Source organism: Loxodonta africana, chromosome 6 (genome assembly GCF_030014295.1).
Source record: "Loxodonta africana isolate mLoxAfr1 chromosome 6, mLoxAfr1.hap2, whole genome shotgun sequence".
Taxonomy (NCBI): Eukaryota; Metazoa; Chordata; class Mammalia; order Proboscidea; family Elephantidae; genus Loxodonta; species Loxodonta africana.
In genome coordinates, this window is record NC_087347.1 from 77,360,673 (window position 1) to 77,382,642 (window position 21,970).

The window sequence follows — 21,970 nt, forward strand, 5'->3', positions numbered from 1 at the left end:
TTGGCCAAGATTATTCAGCTAGAATTCAGACTTTGATCTGTCTGACTCTTGTTTTTCTTTATCTTTTTCTTTTTTTTGGGTCTGTCTGACTCTGAAGTCCACAGCTTTCCAAATTGGAAATCTGTGTTAAACATGTCAGATGTATTTGCTAGAAAAATAATTTCATCAAGTCAAGGTTTTTCATTTTCTTCTTTACAACCGTAAAAATGGATGCCACAATGTACATTTTATCTAAGCCTTCTCACAAAACTTTCAAAATGCTTATATAAGACACTTTCTACAAAACTTTATGTTTTATGGCTTTTTTAAAACTTTTTAAACAGAGGTAAAATTATGCCCTGATAGGATTCCTTAATTAACATATTTTATGAATGATCATATTACCCTCCATACTTTAAAATGAAAATTATTACAAAGTTTAGTTATTGCAAGTAGCTTAGTTATCAGAAATAGGTAATTTTGCTATTCAATATAGCAAAGTTATAGATATGCGTTGGTTGTCTAATAAGGTTTGCTACATTGTTGCAATTTGCTCCATTAGTTGCTACTAGAAATTGAATACATTGTTCTGTCAGCTGAAGGCAAACTACTTTTTATTGTTAGGTAAAAAAATGCAAACAAAGAAGATATAGAAATAAGTCTATTAATTATATGTGAACAAAAAGTTACAAATTTAACTTGACTCCGTAAGAAACAGCTCACTTTCAGTAAACAAGTTGTAGATTTAAGTAATATTTTCAACATAAAAGAGATGAGGGGAAATTTTAGGAAATGGCTAATCACACAGAAAGAGCAGCTGGGGCGGGGGGGTGGAGATTAAATTTGGCCACTGGGTGTCAATCTTGATTCATATTCATAGGTACTTAGGGAAAGTGAAATCTAAAATGACTCTTAAATGACTTTTTGGTAGCTCTCTCTCTAGAGAGTTAGGGGAATGATTTTGCTTAATAACTAACAAGATACGTTTTTCTCTTTTAAAGTCTTTATGATTTTTCTTTAACCACTGTGAAGATTTTGATCTTTAGAAAATTGAGGAGAGAAAAAAAAAAGGCCAAAAATAGCAGCAAAAGAAGCAGCTGTTAACCAAAGTGGACTGGCATTTGGACTTTTCAAATGCTTGACTAGCTGTGTAAGACATCATTGGGTGACTTTATTTTTTGCACAGTACTCTACGTAAAATTTAAAATTTTCATAGGTCAAATCGGTATTTGCTCTCCAGAAAATATAGCTCTTCTAGTGAAACGTATTTTATTTTAGTACTGATTTTTCAAAGTAGATAAAAGGTAAATCTACAAAAGGCTGTGTATATAGTCCTCTTATCTTCATCTCTTTCTAGTGTATCCTTCTAGAACCTAGATAAACTCTTAAGCATACACAAGAATTTATATATACATCTCTTCCCTTTTTATACACAAATGGCAGTACAATATACATAGCATTATGAAACTTTTTTTTCCATTTAGTAATATATCTTGGCTGTTGCTTCATTTCAGTTCCTATAGATCTGCCTCATTATGAATTGAGATGATATGATACTTTTTTGTTGTTGTTATGTGCCCTTGAGTTGGTTCCGACTCATAGTGCCTGTAAGTAAATAGTACTCTGATGTTCTCATCTCTCAGGATTTTAAAAGCCACCCTGAAAGGCAAGAGTTTGGTCAGACCCGCCAATCCAGATTAGATGAAATGGAACTCAGGGAAGTCAGACCCCCTCATCTCTGATGGTCTACAAGTCTTTGAGGCCCCTTCTCCTCCTCCTCCTTCCAAACCCTTCCAACAATCCTAAACATACCTCTGACTTCTGTTTATCTTACACTGGCTGATAAGTCTCCTTAGAAGCTGGTGGTCCACTTAAGCCAAGCCACGGCCATATCACGTCCCTCAAGACATGCTGCAACTTTTTAAGGGGCCAGAAGAAAATATATCATGAAATAGATAAAGCTGAATATTTGCAAATAAAATTTAAAAAGAAACTCTCATTTGATTAAAGTAATGTCATTTGATTTCATTTATTTCTTAGCTTTTTAACTGGATTGAGCATATTTCATTTTTCAAATTTGATAGTTTAAGACTTAAATCTGTCATTTCATAAACAGGGCTGCCCCAAATGAGCCTCTGTGATTATCATGGGTTGCTGTGGCCCCAAATTCACCCCTCCAATATGTTGGACTGATACTGAAAGAAAGTGTTCTGGACAAAATGCCAGTAATACTTCTAAAACCAATGCAATCATTATGTGTTAAGATATAGCTTCATTTGGTAACTGATGATTCCTAACTTTCTGGAGTTGCTATACTCTGCTGTTGGGTCAACATTCCCTTCCATTCCAAAGAGGCTTTGAACTCATTTGTTTTTCAACATTTTCAGAATATTGCTTCATATCCCTTGGAATCATTAGGGACACCCTAAGGTGCTAAGTGCTGGGGGATACCAGCTACCAAGCTGTGTTCTTTCTCTCGGTGCAATATTTAGAAACTTTGGTCAGTACATGGCCCTTTGAAATGCCTCAGGGGCCTGTAATTCTACAGATGTATAAAGCAGATCCCTTAGAGTGACTCAGCAGTTTTGGCTTCTAAGGGTTAGGAGATATGGTCAGGATTTGTGTCCAGAGGGGAGCATTGGATGTTTTTAGCACTTGCAGAACCTGCCTTTTATTTGCCACCAAAGTCCCTGTTGGTGTGGCCTGTCATTGCTTCACAAGCTTCAGGACACCTTGGCTGGGAATGTTTGGCTAGGAATGTCAGGGCCCACCAGTAGGTTGATCTGTAGGTCTTCCTGAAGGCAGTATTTCAACCTGTCTTTAGAGCCCTGTTGCTGTCTAACTTATTAGGCCTTGAAAGAATTAATGCAGGTTCTGAAAGGGTCCAGTTTACACATGAGGGACAGTGTAAAAAAGAATGGCTACTTTTCCTTGCCTCTCTGGCCTTCGCCAACAAGAATCCATAACTTTGATCTCTAGTTTCTATTTTGCCTTTGGCTGGTAACTGCTGCCAAACAGAGAGGCAAACTATCCTTTTCAGAAAGGCAAAGATGGGATTTGGTGCCCTTTGTTTTGTGCCCTTGAGCTAGATACAAATAGTTTCTTTATCTGTGAAGTAAGAATGATAATAATGGTATTGACTGACAGCATTGTTAGCATTAAAAAATAAGATGATGTGTGTAAAGGGCCTGGCCAGCGTTTGACCATTACAAACCCATTGCCATCGAGTCCATTCCAACTCATAGCAACCCTACAGGAGAGAGTAGAACTGCCCCATAGACTTTCCAAGGAGCACCTGGTGGGTTTGAAGTGCCTACCTTTTGGATATTACCCATTATAAGTGCTTAATAAATAAAAAAAACCTGTTGCTCTCAAGTCGATTCTGATTCACAGTAGAACTTCCCCATAGGGTTTCCAAGGAGTGGCTGATGGATTTGAACTACTGACCTTTTGGTTAGCAGCCAAGCTCTTAACCACTTCACCACCAGGGCTCCAATCAGTGACAAAGCAGGGACTAAATTTGGGATCTTTTGTTCCGTAAAGGCATTTATTATGTAGTACTCATTGTAGCCAAATAGTCAAATAATAAATGCCTGGGACAGCTATCTTGGCCCAGTACATATCTCCAGATTTTGTCTAGAGCCAAGTATACATACACAAAGAGATACAATTCAATTGTATTAAAAATGTATTTTCTGAAATGAAAATGATTAGGAGCTAGAATAGCGGTTACTCTTGGGAAAGAAGAGTGACTGAAAGGGTCATGAGGGAAGCTTCTGTGATGCTGGTAGTATTCTGTTTCTAGATCTGAGTGCTGACAACATGGATTAAATTGTGAAATTCCATCTAATTGTATATTTAATGATTTGTGTATATATTTTACTCTTTAATTAAAAAGTGTACTTAAAATTATATGTACTGGCTGGTGCCAACTATATGGAAGACCAAAGCGGACTGGCATTTGGACTTTTCAAATGCTTGACTAGCTGTGTAAGACATCATTGGGTGACTTTATTTTTTGCACAGTACTCTACGTAAAATTTAAAATTTTCATAGGTCAAATCGGTATTTGCTCCCCAGAAAATATAGCTCTTCTAGTGAAACGTATTTTATTTTAGTACTGATTTTTCAAAGTAGATAAAAGGTAAATCTACAAAAGGCTGTGTATATAGTCCTCTTATCTTCATCTCTTTAATTTTTACTTCACCCACATTAAAGTAAAAATTGAAACAAACAGGACCATAATCCATTGCTGCTGAGTCTATTCCGATTCAAAGAGAGCCTACAGGAGGGAGTAGGAGTACCCCACAGGGTTTCAAAGGCTGTAATCTTTACAGAAGCAAACTGCCACATCTTTCTTCTGCAGAATGGCTGGTGGGTTTGAACTGCCAGCCTTTCAGTTTGCAGCCAAGCAATTAACAACTGTGCCACCAGGGCTCCTGACAAGTAGGACAGAGGTTCACATTTTAGACTGGACATATTTAATCCTTCGCCTTTGTTCTTGCATTCTTTCCTGGAAGTCCAGTTTCTACAAAATAAGCAAGTTTGTTTAATACACCAAAAAAACCAAACCAAACCCACTGCCGTCGAGTCGATTTCCACTCATAGGGACCCTATAGGACAGAGTAGAACTGCCCCATAGAGTTTCCAAGGAGCGCCTACACGACAGATTAAAACCTACTCCATGGCAGTCTTTTGTCCAGACCATACGGAAAAATACAGGGGTTGTAGGTTTCTGGTTATTGCCATGAGCCCAGGGTTAGAAAAGCTTGTCCTCTCTTTGGTCACTGTATAACCTTTTTATGTGCCCTTACTTATCTGATCTTCTTTCCACCCCAGGCAGCAAAAGGGATGATAATTCCACCTCTGGGTCTTGCAAGGACATTGTAGGTGGATGGAGGAGGGGCGGAGGTGCCAGATGCACAGCTGAGTTAAGCAGAAGTATTTTCAGATGTTGAGCGTGTTTCCGCACCTCTCCTATTTGCAATGTAAAAGGCATGTGCAAGGCAGGTCCAAGCATATTTTTCTTGAAATGAATGTTAGTGCAGAAGGGAGTGGGAATTAATGGGTTTTTATCAAGAAATAGGAGGAGGAGGCGGCTGAATGCTATTGATGTAGAACTGACTATGGCCTGCCACCTACTTCTCACTCTTTGATCTTCTGCCATGATTTCCACCTTTAAAGTTTTAATTAAGAGCTTTGTCATGGAAAATATGCCATCCTTATGGCCCCACCACAATAAATGCAGCTCTTGCAGTTATGTACATTTTTAAAATCTAAATTAATTACAGAAAACTTGGTCCATTTTAAAGTAACAATTAGAGATATGATACTTGTCTCAGAGGTATGCATTACTATTTACCAATAATCTTTCTTTTTAAATATGACGACTCCAGTATGAAGCTGCTCTTTTTCTTTACATCCAGGTTTGCTCAAAAATTCTTTTGAAGGACAGTAGAAATTTCTTCAATTTCACTTTTCCTTTTCTCATTGAAATAGGAACATTGATTTTTAATATATAGGTCAATTTTAAGGATGAGCAAGGCCTTCTTTATGTAGTTAAACATTCAGAAATGGAAAGACGCCTTGTCAACATTTTAATTTGGTTCATATGGTTATTTACTGCCCCTTGCTCTCTATTTAAGATGTACTGAAACTCTTAGGTTTCAGGTTTGTGTGTCTCAAGCCAGGAACCAGATCAAAGACACATATGAAACTAAACATAAACTCAAAGAGCAAACATTTGGACTGAATGCTGTTTAGAATTCAGATTTCACAAAATTCCCTTTCCCATATAGTTGAGAAATTCCCTTTATGGTGTACTCACTGTGTATCGAGCTCTGTGTTGGGCGTTAAACAAAATAATTGGCTTTTAAAGTTTCATTTGGATAGAACGGGTGTGGTGTGATTCTTCCTCACCTTGAGAATAAAACCATGTGTGGGACATAAACTCAAAGAGAAAATGGGCCTCTGAGTCTTATTCTGTACTTTTACTCTTTTAGGACATGTTATTCAAAAGCCACGTCTTTGCAGATGAAATGATGCGTCTGAAATAATGTGTTTCAAAGCTTCAAACACAGGCACTGTTTTTTTTTTCTTATGTAGCTGAGAGGAGAAAACAAAAACAAAGAGATAAATTAAAATACTATAGTTACTAACATGATTGGCTGGTCTAAATGAAGTGGAAATACAAGTATTTGCTCAACACTTATTTTGAGGCCCAGAGATTGCACACATAAGTCTTTTTTCCATTGAGTGATATTAGGAAATTTCTTTATAAAATGGTATGCTCAGAAGCAAGCCCATTGAAGAGATTCCACGTTACTACTCCCAGTCTCCGTCCACATTCCAGCACTATCTCTAGCTCAGAGATCTGAGACCCAGAGTTAAAGAAAGATTTTAGAAAACAGGATTTTTTTTTTTCCTTTTTGCTGTAATTCCACCAGAAATCTTTGCATTTAAGTTATCCTTCCTGGGAGAAAAACAAAACCTACCTCCATACCTCTTAATGCTGTCTTGACTAGTTGTAGATAAGATAAACTTTGCTATAAAGAAATGAGTTGATTTTTGGTTTAGTTTAAAATTACTCCCGTGAATTTGTTGTCAAGGAGGTATGCATAAATTTCATATAATATCTGTATTTGCAGTAACTGATACTCAGAATTTTAACCCTTGTCGTTGAGCCATAAGTGCTTATTTAAGAACACCAAAGGTTATATTTAATGAAGATGATAAGTGAGACTGCAATTAATTATTGAGCTGACTTCTTTTTTCCACCAAGGACCTGTGAACATTGTCCCTTTCTCTTATTGTGTTGTCTAAAAAGTCATTCGGAAACCCTGGCGGTGTAGTTAAGTGCTACAGCTTCTAATCAAAAGGTTGGCAGTTTGAATCCACCAGGTGCTCTTTGGAAACTCTATGGGGCAGTTCTACTCTGTCCTATAGGGTCACATTGAGTTGGAATCAAGTCTCTGGCAATGGGTTTGGGTTTGGTTTTAGAAAGTCATTTACTTCTACCTAAATCAACTGGTAATTATCAGAAACTAAAAGATAAGAAATTGAATGAATCTCCCTTTTCTCCCACAACTATGGATCACAGATGAATTTATTTCCATTACCCATTGCCATCGAGTGGATTCGTAGCTTGGGGCAAATAGCTTGAACATTCTTAAGCTGCATCCTCTTGTGTACTTTCAGCTAAGAATAACCTCTCCCTTGTAGGTGTGTTGAGAAGAGAAGTAAGGTACTGGTGCAAAGTCCTCAGCACAGTCTGTGACCCCTGGTACACAGCAGTGTTCAACAATAGGGGTTACTGTAGTTAATGTGGGATGAGCAAGAGATGGACTTCCGATATTGGTAGGAAGTTGGTGGACACGTTCAAAATGCTATCATTTGGAGAACAGAGAGGAAAGTAGCCTTATTTTTCTTCAACAGTTTATTATCAGGGATAATGCATGCTGTGGTGGAGAAGGCGCTGGACTAAACCAGCGGCTAGATGCAGTCCTAACTTTGCCACTTCTTAGCTATGTTATTGTGGGCAACCATGCATTTCTGTGAAGATTCTTCAACTGATAAGCTGAAAAAAAAATATCTCTAAAGTCTCATTTAACTCCCCAAAATTTGGTCTATAAATACAGTTGTGGCTTCTTTTAAACAAGAGGTATGTCACCAGGAGTTCATAATCGTCATCTTTGTTAAAGTACTTACTCATACCAGACACTGATACAGCATCCATGTTATCTTCTATGTCTTAGGAGTTAAGCACATAGGCTCTGGAAACAAACTGCTTGGGTTCAAATCCTGGCAGTACCACTTATCAGCTGTGTGATCTTGGTCAGGTCAGTTAACTGGTATGCTTCAGTGCCCTCATCTGTAAAATGGGGGTAATAATTTTACCCACCTTCTGGAGTTATTATGAGGAATAAATGAATTGATATGTAAAAACACTTAATATGTGGCTGGTAATTACCCAATTACTATTCAATCTTCATTACCCAATGAGGTAAGTTTTAGTATCTCTATTTTACACATAAAGAAAGTGAGCCACATAAGCATTAAATAATTTATTTACTTAAGAGAATGGGTTGGGATTTCATATTAAGATTTCTTTGCCTGCAAATCCCTTGCATTTTATCCGCTAGGTCAGACTGAATAGAATTGTGTGTAAATGAATTTTCACATGTTAATTAAAACTTTAAAAGTCTTTGGAGAGTCCAGAATTTAAAATAATCTTGTGTTAAATACTTTGAGAATGCCAATAACTATTTATATGATTTATAAATCTAAATTTTGTTTTGTGCTGCTGTGTTTTCTTTAGTTAGTACTTTTTTTTCCCCCCAAAGGGAAAATCATTTGCTTTCCTGGTTATATTCATGTTGATATTTACAACAACTTTCCGTAACTGTTAAAATGTGCTTTAAAAACTCAACAATCAAAACTTATGTATTAAAGTGATTACCCCTAGTTCCACAAGTTTCACTAATGAAGAAACCCCTTAACTGCTTTTAAGAAATTGTTTACAGACTATTTACTAAAATTCTGAGAAGGGTGGTATGTTTACTTATTTTAGATGCTCATCTAAATGCTATTTGTATATTACCTGGTTAGTTATAATCAATAATAATTCAGGATTCACTCTTCTAAATCTCCTAGTTAGAATTTTAAACTACTTTACCTTCAATATGATTCTTTGAAGAGAGTCACAGCGGTGACTTTCAGACTGAGTAAAACCTTCTGAATTGTTTGACTAGGTTTCTGCCTTCCCTATAACCATACTTAAAAGTCACTGTAACTTCAGGGGTCATTCCTAGAGTGGATAATAAGAGAAATGTTAAAACACACGCACATACCACATACACACATTAAGATGTTAAAACAAACAAACATTAAGAGTCCTCTTTTGTGCAGGAATAGGGTTAAATCAATTTCCCTGGAAGGAAAAAAATGGGCCTGACTTAGAAAACCCTTTCATAGATATATATTTACAAAATAAATTCATAATAAGGCTGACAGGAATCTTAGCATAATTGACCGAAAATTTAACCAGCTTCAAGCCATTCTTTTAATTAACCTGTCTGCACGGGTCTATAAAGTTATTAATATAGTCTAACAATAGCATTCTTGAAGTCAGAGTTCTACATTTGGCTGCACTTAGAATCAGTTGGGAGATTTTAACAATCAGCAATGCCCAGGCCCTACTCTGAGAGACTCTGATTTAATTTGCCTGAGGCTGAGCCTGGGCTTCACCCCATGAGCTTCTGGTCCTTGGTCCTATGTTAGCACTAAAAGCTGACAGGCACAGGGAAGGTAACTCTCAAAAGAGTAGAGGTCTGGCCAGAGATCTATCTTTACTATACAAATATCCTTTTCCTGACATTCATAGGACTACCCTTGCTGGCTGCAGTGAATTGTGCCTTCATTTACTTGAGTGCAAAAGGGAGAGAGATGATGTTGGGGCTAGTGGTCAGTCTGTCAACACTCTTGCTGTGGGAGGAAGGACCATTCTAAACAAATCCAATGAGATGTCTAACAGTATATGAAACTTTAGAAATGAACTTTACACAGTGTATCTCATTTGGCCATACCAATAACCTTGTTTTATTATTCCCACTTTATGGATGAGTAAAAGAACCTATAACAGGTATGAATTTCTCCACGACACCTTGCCACATTGTTTTGATTTTTGAAATATAATTGAATCTATTTCCGAGTGTCCATTTGCCAAGGTCAATAAACAGTTTAGTGTAAATCACTCATCTGTCATTGGCTTGTACAAGAACCCTGGCCTTTATGGACATGATGGGGAGGGCTGGGTCTTTGAACCATAACGGTCACCACCATCAATCCAATCGTCCCCCTAATTGATGTCCCTGCCGTGACCTGGTCCCTCACTGTTCGTTGGTCACCTTGGCTCCAGAGATATCCTTCACCAAGGCCCTTTCTAATTTTTGCAGGCTTGGTCACTGAGAGGCTTATTGCTATTCCCAAGACTCTGGTCTCCCACAAGCCCCCTTCAACACCCAGGGCACTGTGGGGCAGCTAGTGTAGACCTCTTTTCCTTATAGGATCCCATCCCTGTCTTCTCCCAGTCTTTTAGGAATCTAACAGTACTTGGGAGAACAGGTAAATCACCTCTTTCCCTTGAAAGCACAGAAGACTTAACATCATTTTCTTGGATAGGATGAGCCTTCCCAAAAGAAAGCTTAGGAAACACAAAACATTGTTATCTCTCCTGGGGCAAAGAAACCCAGAACTCAGAACACAGACCTGGCTGTATTTCTTGAATGGGAAAATGACATTCTTTTTCTTTTTTTGCTGATGAGTCCATAACAGCCAAGACACAAATTAATTATTTGTAATCCATTCTGGTACAGTGCTCAGAAACTTTCAAAGCAAGTGAGACTGCTTTCTGAGAGATTTCTCCTTTTATCAGAATTAATCCATTGACCCAAATGGCTCTTTCACACTTCGGAAGTCCAAAAAATGACATACTCACTGAAAAAGTTTAAAATTAGACAGTATATCAGGTCTTTGATAAGTATGGAAAAACAAAACCTCAGTCTTAAATAATGCTCTTCTGAAATAGCTAACTTCTCACAAATAATTCTTCAACAAACTCCCCTCTCCCCTTTAGCTTTTTTTTTTAATTATGGTGAAAATAAACACTACAAAACATCTGCAAATTCAACAATTTCTACATGTATAATCCAGTAAGTATCAGTGACATTGATTACATTCTTTGTGTTGTCCAACCATTACTTAGCTTTGTTTTTAGGAGACTTCTTGAGTACTAAAAGTTAGTGGCCTTCACCATTGATTTCTATTCCAATAATAACATGCCTAGTTCTCAAGTCACAGGCTTATCAGTTTAGTCAATAAGGGCTTACAGATCTTTTTGGGACCTTTGGGAGTTCTAAGGAGCCCTGCAGTGGTTAAGAGCTCAAGCTGCTAACCAAAAGGTTGGCAGCTGGAATCCACCAGGTGCTCTTTGGAAACCCTGTGGGGCAGTTCAACTCTGTTCTATAGGGTCACTATGAGTTTGAATTGACTCTACAGCAGCCAGTTTGGTTTGGTTTTGGGAGTTCTAAGGTCATTAAGGGTCTTACTTTTAGCTGTGGAGACCTCAGCTGTGAACAATACAATTCAGATGGTCTGCTTCTGGAGAGTCAAGTCGAAGAGTTCTAGACTGCTCACCCTTCTTACAAATTATAGGAGAGGCCTTTTCTAAAGCTGAAGTTATTACATCTCACAGATGACTTCAGTGGGTCTGATGAATAGTGGTCAGCAAAGCAAGTCCACAGAAATGGAAGTTTATAATATATGGTGAGAAACATGGCATCATTAATAGACTGGAACCTGGGGAAGACTGAGGACTCCTTGGCATGAAGAGTAGAGCAGGTATTTTGATTTTCCCTGGTGGCATAGTGATTAAGGGCTATGGCTGCTAACCAATAAAGTTCTGCAGTTCAAATCCACCACCCACTCCTTGTAAACCCTATAGGGGAGTTCTACTCTGTCCTATAGGGTCACTATGAGTTGGAATCAACTTGATGCAATGGATCTGTTTTTTTTTGTTTGTAGAGGACACATATATTGGAGCCTTCAATAATGATAAGTGATACTTACTGAACATTTAATCCTCACAAAACCCCTATGAGGTAGGCACTATTATTAATCCCATTTTGCAAATGAAGAGGCCGAATCACAAAGAGGTTCAATAACTCACCAAGTTTACACAGCTTGTGGGGGAGTAGAGTTGGGACTTAAACTCAGGTGGTTTATCTCTTAACCTTGAGGGTTGCCTGTGATAGGCTCATCAAGGCTTTATTATTGGAGGTCTGGGGGACCTTTCTGAATATATCTTTCTATAACCCTAAGTCCCAGCCAGGCTCCCCTGTGAAGTGCTCCTGGGCCCTGGAACAGTGGTGGCTTGGCACAGCAGTGCTGCACAGCCAAGCTTGCCGATGACGACCCTTACACTTTTAATGTGTACAAAGGCAGCAGCAAGAGCTAAACATTTCCTTTTCTAACTTCCCCTTGGTTTATCAAGTAAAACAGTTACCTTAATCATCTCAGGGTCCAAGGGTTGGAGCTTTGCTTTTTTCTAACATGATTTTCTGGGAAGGTTCCTAACTAAGAAAACACCTTGGCCAAGGGGTAAAAAATTGACTACTTAGTGACTGTCAGGCTGGGGGGTTCATAACCTTTGGATTACTGACACGGTACTTTAGCAGTTATACAGGATTTCTGAAAACTAGCACTTTTTTTTTTATTAACTGCCTTTCAGGCCGCCAGCCATGCAGATATAGACTTGCCAATTTAAAAATACAACTATAAAATATTGCAGTGGTATTTGGGTAGAGTGTTCATATCTGCTTTATTCAGGTCACTAATAGTGTGACTACTGACCAATCCAATCCAAGTGTCTCCTTTTTGCAGACTATACAATTTTTAACACACTTTGTTCCAATAGCTCTTGGAATGCAGTGAACCCCAGATGATACTATTGAATGAGAATTAAAGTGCTACCATATTTGAAATGGAAACCTTAGTGGTGTAGTGGTTAAGTGCTTTACAGCTGCTAACCAAAAGGTCAGCAGTTTGAATCCACCAGGCACTCCTTGGAAACTCTATGGGGCAGTTCTACTCTGTCCTGTAAGGTTGCTATGAGTCAGAATCAACTTGATGGCAACCGTTTTTTTTTTTATTTATTTAAAATGTGGTGTTTGATGATTATTAATGATTTGTAGTATTCAGTTACAAAGGAGCAAGGACTGAGCTATTCACATTCTTTGCTCCCAATAATTTCTTTTGACTATAGAGTTGGGGTGTCTTATTCCCAAAGCCTTTTCCAGCTTACACTTTTCCTTTTTTTTTAATGCAAACTGTCCCCTTTGTTACAATATTCTACTTTTCTGAATAGTCACTTGCTAAATCCTTGCTATCCTTCAAGGACCAGCTCGAATGTTACCTCTTTCACCCCAATGCACCTAATCTCTGCAATCCTTTGGCACTTAGCACAGGGTGTGTGTCACTAGCATGGTGCTTGAATTTGCTGTTATTTGTATATATATTTTGCTTCATCCTTTAGATAGAACACTAGTCAGCAAACTTGTTTTGTAAATGGACAGATAGTAAATATTTTAGTCTTTGTGGGGTATACGGTCTTGTCATAACTACTCAACTCTGCTGTTGTGTGCAAAAGCAGCCATAGACAGTACACAAATGAATTAGCGTGGCTTTGTTCTAATAAAGCTTTATTTTTGGACAGATTTAGAAGTTTGAATTTTGCATAATTTTCACTTGTGACAAAATGTTATTCTTCTTTTGATTTTTTTTGACCATATAAAAACATAAAAACCATTCTTAGCTGTGCGCCGGACAAATACAAAAAGCTGGTGAATTTGACCTGTAGTTTGCTGACCCATGTTCTAGATTGTTAGCCCCTGGAAGACAAGAACCACATCTTAGATGACTTGGTGTCTATCTCATACAATGTCTGGTGGCAAAGTCTTTCATGTTGTTGATTCATGACCAAGCAATGATCATTTATTGAATTAACATGGAGCAGAAAGAAGAAATATCTGCATCATTGAAAAAAATCAGAAAACTTGAGTGGTTTATGAGCATTTCATTTATTCCCTTGTTCATTCAACTACAAAGAAGCTTGGCACATGTGTATTTGGTAAATGCCTATAGGCTAAAGGCAGGGCATAACAACTTTAACTATCTGAGAAGTCTTTCATGGCTTGTTTTCAGGATTTATTTATGTATTCTGTGAAAAACTATGTCATTAAATTTCTGTCAAGTTTTTTTTTTTCCTGAAAGAAATACCTCAGGAATAATATATAAAACAGACACACAGGTAGAACAAAAGACCTAACAACTGAACAAACTTATTACAAACCTCAGATTCTTTATTCATTCTGACATCACTAGTGCAAACAGTATTTGTTCTCCCAATTAAAAGTATGTTTCTGAGGGTCACAATGCCAGATCATGCTGGTGAGGGCCCTTGTTGACTACCATTTGCTGTTGTTGTGGACCATGGAATCAGGACAGCCATAAAATAGGGAGAATGAGAGCCATAGACCCTGATCAGTTGTGGGCTGCAGAAAACTTAAATTGAGACTCATCTCCTTGCCATTCACATTTTTGCATTCACTACAATATGTCCACTGCTGAAACTAGAATCAATCTATTATCTAAGGAAGGAAGAAATTAATACTCTTCTCTTCCCCCACCCCATTAAGTTGCCCTATTTTTCATTTTAGATTGGTTTCAAATGAAGGGTCTTGTGGCTTACAGAAAATGATACAAAATTGGCCAACTGAGGATCTTGAGGAGAAAAAGCCAACCTTACAGCTACTAACGAAAAAGTCAGCAGTTCAAATCCACCAGGCGCTTCTTGGAAACTGTATGGGGCAATTCTACTGTGTCCTATAGGGTTGCTCTGAGTCAGAATTAACTCAGTGGCAACAGGTTTGGTTTTTTTGGTTTGGTTTAGAGGTCTTTCAAGAGCAGATCTTCAGTATTATAATATGCAAACCAAGAGACTTTGGGGAAAGAGCTTATATCAGCAGCCTTAAGAGTCCTGGAAAAGTCTGTTTCTCCTGTAGTTAACTTCTGTTACAGTGCAACAAAGCAGTAACAATGCAGTAAGAACCCCAGCTTAGCAGTCAGGGTACCTGGATTTGGGTTCTGGCTGTTCATCGGCTTGTTGGTGACTTTAAGAAATTTCCTAAAAGTTCTCAACTTGTGAAGAGTAAGAGAGATGATCAAATAAACTTTGGAAACTATGCTATGGCCAATAAATATAACTTCAGTATTCTTTTTCTGTTTTCACAAAGAACATGTGTTCATTGTAAATAATTTAAGCAGTACAGAAAAGCTTAAAAAAGACAATAATCATCCAAATCCCATCATTTTAAGCTAACCACTCCTACCATTTCTTACTATTCCATTCTTTCAGACTAGAGCTCACTCTTGGCCTTGATCTCGGGCATGTCTCTCTTCTACAAATGGGCACATGCGCGCATGTGCGCGCGTGCACCCACGCAGTTTAACAGAACAATACATACAATCCATGCAACTTTGCAAATTGATTTTTTAAACATTATTACCTAGATAAAAATAATATTTACAATAAGCTAACCATTTAAATTTCTAAGAACTGATTTCTAATGACATAGCAAGTAAGTTAGAGCCAAATTACAAATAGGGGGTTTTTATGGAAGGCAAATAAAGTAAAAAAAAAATTTAATTTGTGAGGTCCTGGTGCACAGTGGTTAAGAGCTCGGCTGCTAACCAAAAGGTCGGCAGTTCAAATCTACCAGTTGCTCCTTGGAAACCCTGTGGGGCAGTTCTACTCTGTCCTATAGGGTCACTATGAGTCGGAATGGACTCGAGGGCAATGGGTTTAAGGCCCTAGTTCCAATACATTTTCTCTTCTTTTATAACTCGGGCAATTGTCTAATTACTGGTTGAAATAATCATACCAGCAAGAGGGGACAACCGAGATCAGCCTTACTGTGGCTGGTGAGTGAAGACAGGAGCCCAGATGAAAACCAGCTGACTTTGAGACAGTGGAGGCAAAGGCAGTCAGGTATGGAAAATATCCTTATCTTTATCCACCCACTGGAAGGAGTTGTGCTGGAAGAAAAGAATTTGCAGGGCTCTTTTCTAAAACCTTTGTTACAAAGCACCTCCAATTTTCGAATTTGAGAAATAACAAGCATTTTGACTATAAATCAGTTGCATAAGTAGTAAATCAGTTTCAAAGAGTGATGTTTGGAACTACTTGATAGAGTTTTCTGTCAATATACCCACAATTACCGTGGCCAAAAAATCAGATGGTAGAGGATCAATGCCTCACTGCTATCCACCTTGCTAAATACTGTTAATGGTAGGTTGTATTTTTATTTTTACTTTAACTTAAAAATTTTTTTTCCGTTAGCCTAATTTGCCTTTTAGGTTGAGGTATTTCAAGGGTTAAATGTTACTCTAAAGCTATCATGTTCACATTGACATTATGTATAAACAAATTTTAATTAAATATAAAGAATAAGTGGACCCTTGAACAGGTAGGAGGAGTCTCTGGGTGGTGCAAATGGTTAATATTTTCAGTTGCTAACTGAAAGGTTGACGGTTTAGGTCCACCCAAAGGCAATTCAGAACAAAGACCTGATGATCTACTTCTGAAAAATCAGCTATTGAAAACCCTATGAAGCACAGTTCCACTGACACACATGACGTCACATGAGTTGGAATTGACTCAATGGCAACAGATTTGGTTGTTGTATAAATATATATAACGCAATTTTTGCCAATTTAATGTTTTTCGCATGTACAATTTAGTGACATCAATTACATTAATCATGTTGTGCAAACATCATCAATATCTGGGCAACTGATTTTTTAAACATCTGGGAACTGTGCCCTGCAAACTTGTGATATTCCCTCCCTAGAATGAATTCCTGGGCTGGGCCAAGGTACATATATTAATATTTTGTATATATATTGGTAAAAATATTACCCTAATTTATACTCCCATTATCGGTGTATGAGCATGCCTGTTTCCTCATATCTTCTCCAGCACTGTACCTTTCAGTTTTTTAAACTTTGTCAATAAAATAGGCAAAAATGATCTCATTTTATTTTACCTTATTTTTTGTGTTTTAAAATTACTAGCGTGGACTTCAGCTTCTAGCTATGATGGAATAGTTTATATTAGAGCAAACCACCTGAGGGTCTAAAAATATGAAACAACTGTTTAAAGGCATCAGAGAGCAACAAGACAGACGGCACTTGAGAAATGAAGATTCAAAAGAGAAAAGAAAAACACTGAGGTAAGCCTGAAATTCTCTGCTACTTTTCCAACCTCAAGGCATTTCCAATTTGTAAGGTGCATTCAACTTAGAGGTCTACCATAAAGTGGAAGCTAAGATGTTAAAAGATTGATCAGAGCTTTAAGTAGTATCATGGTGCTGGTGAGATAAACACTGGAGTGCAAGATACACCAAGGAAGAGGAGAGGTCCTGCAAACACTCTGTTTTCCATTGAGATACCTGAAGAGCTATATCCTAATAGTAAAGACAAACCTGAAATAGCTCAGCCATCAAAAAGTCTGAAATCCAGTATTGAGACACCAAATCCTGATTGACTCAAGGACTACCCCTTTTCTAACTGCTTACTTAAAGGAAAATAAATTCTCTCTGGAGACAATAGCATTATCTACAGTCTATACCATTTTCATACTCAATGTAAGTTATTCAATCAAAATTTACCAGGCGTACCAGGAGCTAGGATGAAGTGACTGGAAAAAAAAAAAAGTGAAAAAACAGACTATTCCTAAAGAGGCAATCCAGACATTGGTGTTACCAGGCATAGATTTTAATATAATCACAGTTGATATGTTCAAGAAAATAGATGATGAAATGGAGAATTTCACAAGAACTGGGTGCTGTAAAAAAGATTCAAATGAAAATCCTGGAACTAAAAAATACAGTAAAATAAAAAAGAGTTTAACAGTATGTAAAACATGAAGTAAGTAGGAAGAAGGAAATAATGAAAGAGAAGATATCAATAAAATACAAAACAAAAATACAATTGGTTAAAAACAAACCAAAAATTGTTTTTTTTGAAAAGACCAACAAAATTGACAATACTGACCAAGAGAAAAGACATCAAATAACCAATATAATAATGAAAACGGAATAATGTTATAAATGATACTCCAAAAAGATAATATGAGGAAATAATAAATAAATTTAAGCCAATATATTTGAAAATTTGGGTGAAATGAACAAATTCCTAGGAAAGTAAAAATTATCAATACTGACACAAGAAGAAATAGAAAAATCAGTCCCTTGGTGGCAAGTTAATTACATTGGACCCTTTCCACATTGAAGGGGAAGTAATTTGTTCTTACTAAAATCAGCAGACACTCTGAATATGGATGTCTCTGCCAGCACTGTCACGTGAGGTTGTACAGAATGCTTTATTTACTAACATGGAATCTTGCATAACTTGCCTCAGAACAAGTAACCCATTTATAGTGAAGAAGGTGCAACAATGGGGGTAAATCCCTGGAATGCTTTGGTCCTACAATATGCCTCATTAGCTCAGAAGCAGCCCCCCTAATAGAACAACAGAATGTTCTATTAAATTCTCACTTAAGTCACCAGCTCAAGGACAAAACTGGGGTTGGTGTGGTGTCCTTTGTTGTTGTATGCATTGATTGGATTCTGACCCATAGTGAATCTATAGGACAGAGTAGAACTGCCTCATAGGGTTTCCTAGGCTATAATCTTCATGTAAAGTTGGATCCACAATCAATGCCCAGGGAAGCAACAGTCAAGAAATCAAAGGATGTGTTGCATTGGGCAAATATGCTGCAAAAGACCTCTTTAAGGTGTTAAAAAAGCAAAGATGTCACTTTGAGAACTAACGTGTACGTGTACCTGACCCAAGCCATGGTATTTTCAGTTGCCTCATATGCATGCACAATATCAAACAATATCGTATGAAAGCAAAATTTTGCTGAAGATCATTCAAAAGTGGCTGCAGTAGTCTATCAACAGGGAATTTTCAGAAATTCAGGCCGGATTCAGAAGAGGATGTGGAACCAGGAATATCATTGCTGATGTCAGATGGATCCTGGCTGAAAGCAGAGAATACAAGAAGGATGTTTACCTGTGTTTTATTGACTATGCAAAGGCATTCGACTGTGTGGATCATAACAAATTATGGATAACACTGCGAAGAAGGGGAATTCCAGAACACTTAATTGTGCTCATGAGGAACCTGTACATAGATCAAGAGGCAGTAGTTCGGACAAAACAAGGGGATACTGAGTGGTTTAAAGTCAGGAAATGTGTGTGTTGGGGTTGTATCCTTTCACCATACCTGTTCAATCCGTATGTTGAGCAAATAATCTGAGAAACCGGACTATATGAAGAAGAACGGGGCATCAGGATTGGAGGGAGACTCATTAACAACCTGCGTTATGCAGATGACACAACCTTGCTTGCTGAAAGCAAAGAGGACTTGAAGCGCTTACTAATGAAGATCAAAGATCACAGCCTTCAGTATGGATTACACTCAACATAAAGAAAACAAAAATCCTCACAACTGGACCAATAAACCACATCATGATAAACAGAAAAGATTGGAGTTGTCAAGGATTTCATTTTACTTGGATCCACAATCAACAGCCATGGAAGCAGCATTCAAGAAATCAAAAGACGCATTGCATTGGACAAATCTGCTGCAAAGGACCTCTTTAAAGTGTTGAAAAGCAAAGATGTCACTTTGAAGACTAAGGTGCACCTCTCCCAAGCCATGGTATTTTTAATCACATCATATGCAGGTGAAAGCTGGATAATGAATGAGGAAGACTGAAGAAGAGTTGATGCCTTTGAATTGCGGTGTTGGCAAAGAATATTGAATATACCATGGACTGCCAAAAGAACAAACAAATCTGTCTTGGAAAAAGTACAACCAGAATGCTCCTTAGAGGCAAGGATGGCGAGACTGCATCTTACATACTTTGGACATGTTGCCAGGAGGGTCAGTCCCTGGAGAAGGACATAATAGTGAAGTACAGGGTCAGCAGAAAAGTGGAAGACCCTCAACTAGATGGATTGACACAGTGGCTGCAACGATGAGTTCAAGCATAATAACAATTGTAAGGATGGTGCAGGACAGGGCAGTGTTCCATTCTGTTGTGCATAGGGTTGCTGTGAGTTGGAACCAACTCGATGACACCTAACAACAACATATGCATACAAAAGCTGGACAATGAATAAGGAAGACTGAAGAAGAATTGATGCCTTTGAATTGTGGTGTTGGCAGAGAATATTGAATGTACCATGGACTGACAAAAGAATGAACAAATCTGTCTTGGAAGAAGTACAGCCAGAATGCTCCTTAGAAGCTAGGATGGTGAGACTTGGTCTTATGTACTTTGGACATGTTATCAGGAGGGACCAGTTCCTGGAGAAAGACATCATGCTTGGTAAAGTAGAGGTCAACAAAAAAGGGGAAGACCCTCAATGAGATGGATTGACACAGTGGCTGCAACTATGGGCTCAAGCATAGCAATGATTGTGAGGGTGGCACAGGACCTGGCAGTGTTTATTTCTCCTGTATATAGGGTCGCTATGAATCTGAACCAGTAACTCAATGGCACCTAACAACAACAGTCTTCATGGGAGCGGATCTCCAGGTCTTTTGTCCCATGGAGTGGTTGGTGGCTTCTAACTGCCAACCTTTCTGTTAGTAGCTGAGCGCTTAACCATTGCACAAGATGCAGTGTATGGCAGATATATGATGCTCTGTCTTCAAGGAGTGGAAGAAAAATCGGTGGCTCTCACTATCACCTAAAATTTTTGCTTGTCAGTCCAGCCATTTTAGGCTCTGCTGGATTGAAAGTCCTGATTCCCAGGAGAAGTGATTCTACCAGGGGTAAGTAAGACTACCACTGAACATTAAGGTATGACAACTGCCTCGTTGCTTGGGCTCCTCATATGGGCTTCATCTCAAACAGGAAGCAGTACACTTCAGGTGCCCATGACAAATCTTATGCTTTCTGTTTGGGGCTTCTGCATTGCTGCAGACACTGGTGGGCTTTGCAAGCACACATACACACAGGGTACTTAATGCTCCTGTGGATAACTCTCAACGAATAAGGAATGGGAGCTGATGGATAAATACATCTCCTGGCTGATCTTCAGGTGGACAATTCTGGGAAGCAGTCATTGTATACCCTGCTTAGAAGGTCCTAGAATGACTGAGCCCCAGGTAGCCACAGAAGTGATATCATAGTTTTTCCTCCTTCCCTGTCTCACTCTTTCTGATCACTCATTACTGCTTTCCAGAGTTATTTCTTAAATAAATCATATGCATACAAGCCTTTGTATCACAGGTCTACCTTCAGGCAAATTCCAAGCTAAGATACTCAGGAGCTGATCAAACTGGGATCAAATTCTAGATCTGCTAACTAGCTGTGTGACCTTGGGCAAATCGCTTAACCTTTCTGGACTGAGTTTCCTTACCTATAAAAGAAAAGTAATTATATTGTACCTACTTCACAGAGTTACCATTAGGATTAAATAAGTTGGTATTCATAAAGCACTTTGAACTGTGCCTAGGACATAATAAACACTACATAAATGTTAGCTATTGTGTTGTCAGATTTTTCTAATAGAGTACTCAACTTTTTATTAGTTTTCAGTAATTTTTTCTATACTATAATATTAACCCTTTTTTGGTTATAGATGTAAAAAAATGTTTTCTCAGTTTGTCTTTCAACATGGCTGTCTTAGTTATCTAGTGCTGCTATAACAGAAATGCCACAAGTGAATGGCTTTAACAAAGAGAAGTTTGTTCTCTCACGGTCAAGTAGGCCAGAAGTCCGAATTCAGGGTGCCTGTTAACAGGGGAAGGCTTTCTCTCTCTGTTGGCTGTGGAGGAAGGTCTTGTCATCAGTCTTCCCTTGGTCTGGGAGCATCTCAGCACAGGATCCTCAGGTCCAAAGGACGGACTCTGCTCCTGGTGCTGCTTTCTTGTTGGTATGAGGTCCCCATGTCTCTTTGCTGGCCTTTCTCTTTTATGTCTCAAAAGAGATTGGCTTAAGACACTATCCAATCTTGTAGATCTTATCAATATAACTGCTACTAATCCATCTCATTACATTATAGTGGTAGGATTTACAACACATGGGGAAATCACATCAGATGACAAAATGGTAGACAATCATGCAATACTGGGAATCATGACCTAGCCAAGTTGACACGTATTTTGGGGGGACACAATTTAATCCATGACAATGGCTTATCCTGTTTTTTTGCTTTTTATATAGATGAAACTATCAATCCTTTCATTGTGGTGCCAGAAAATGAAGAAGTGCTTAAAAGAAAAAAATAAAAAAACACAAAACAAGCCCCCCCCCCCCCAAAATAGTGGATGTATGTCAAAGGCACACGGAAGC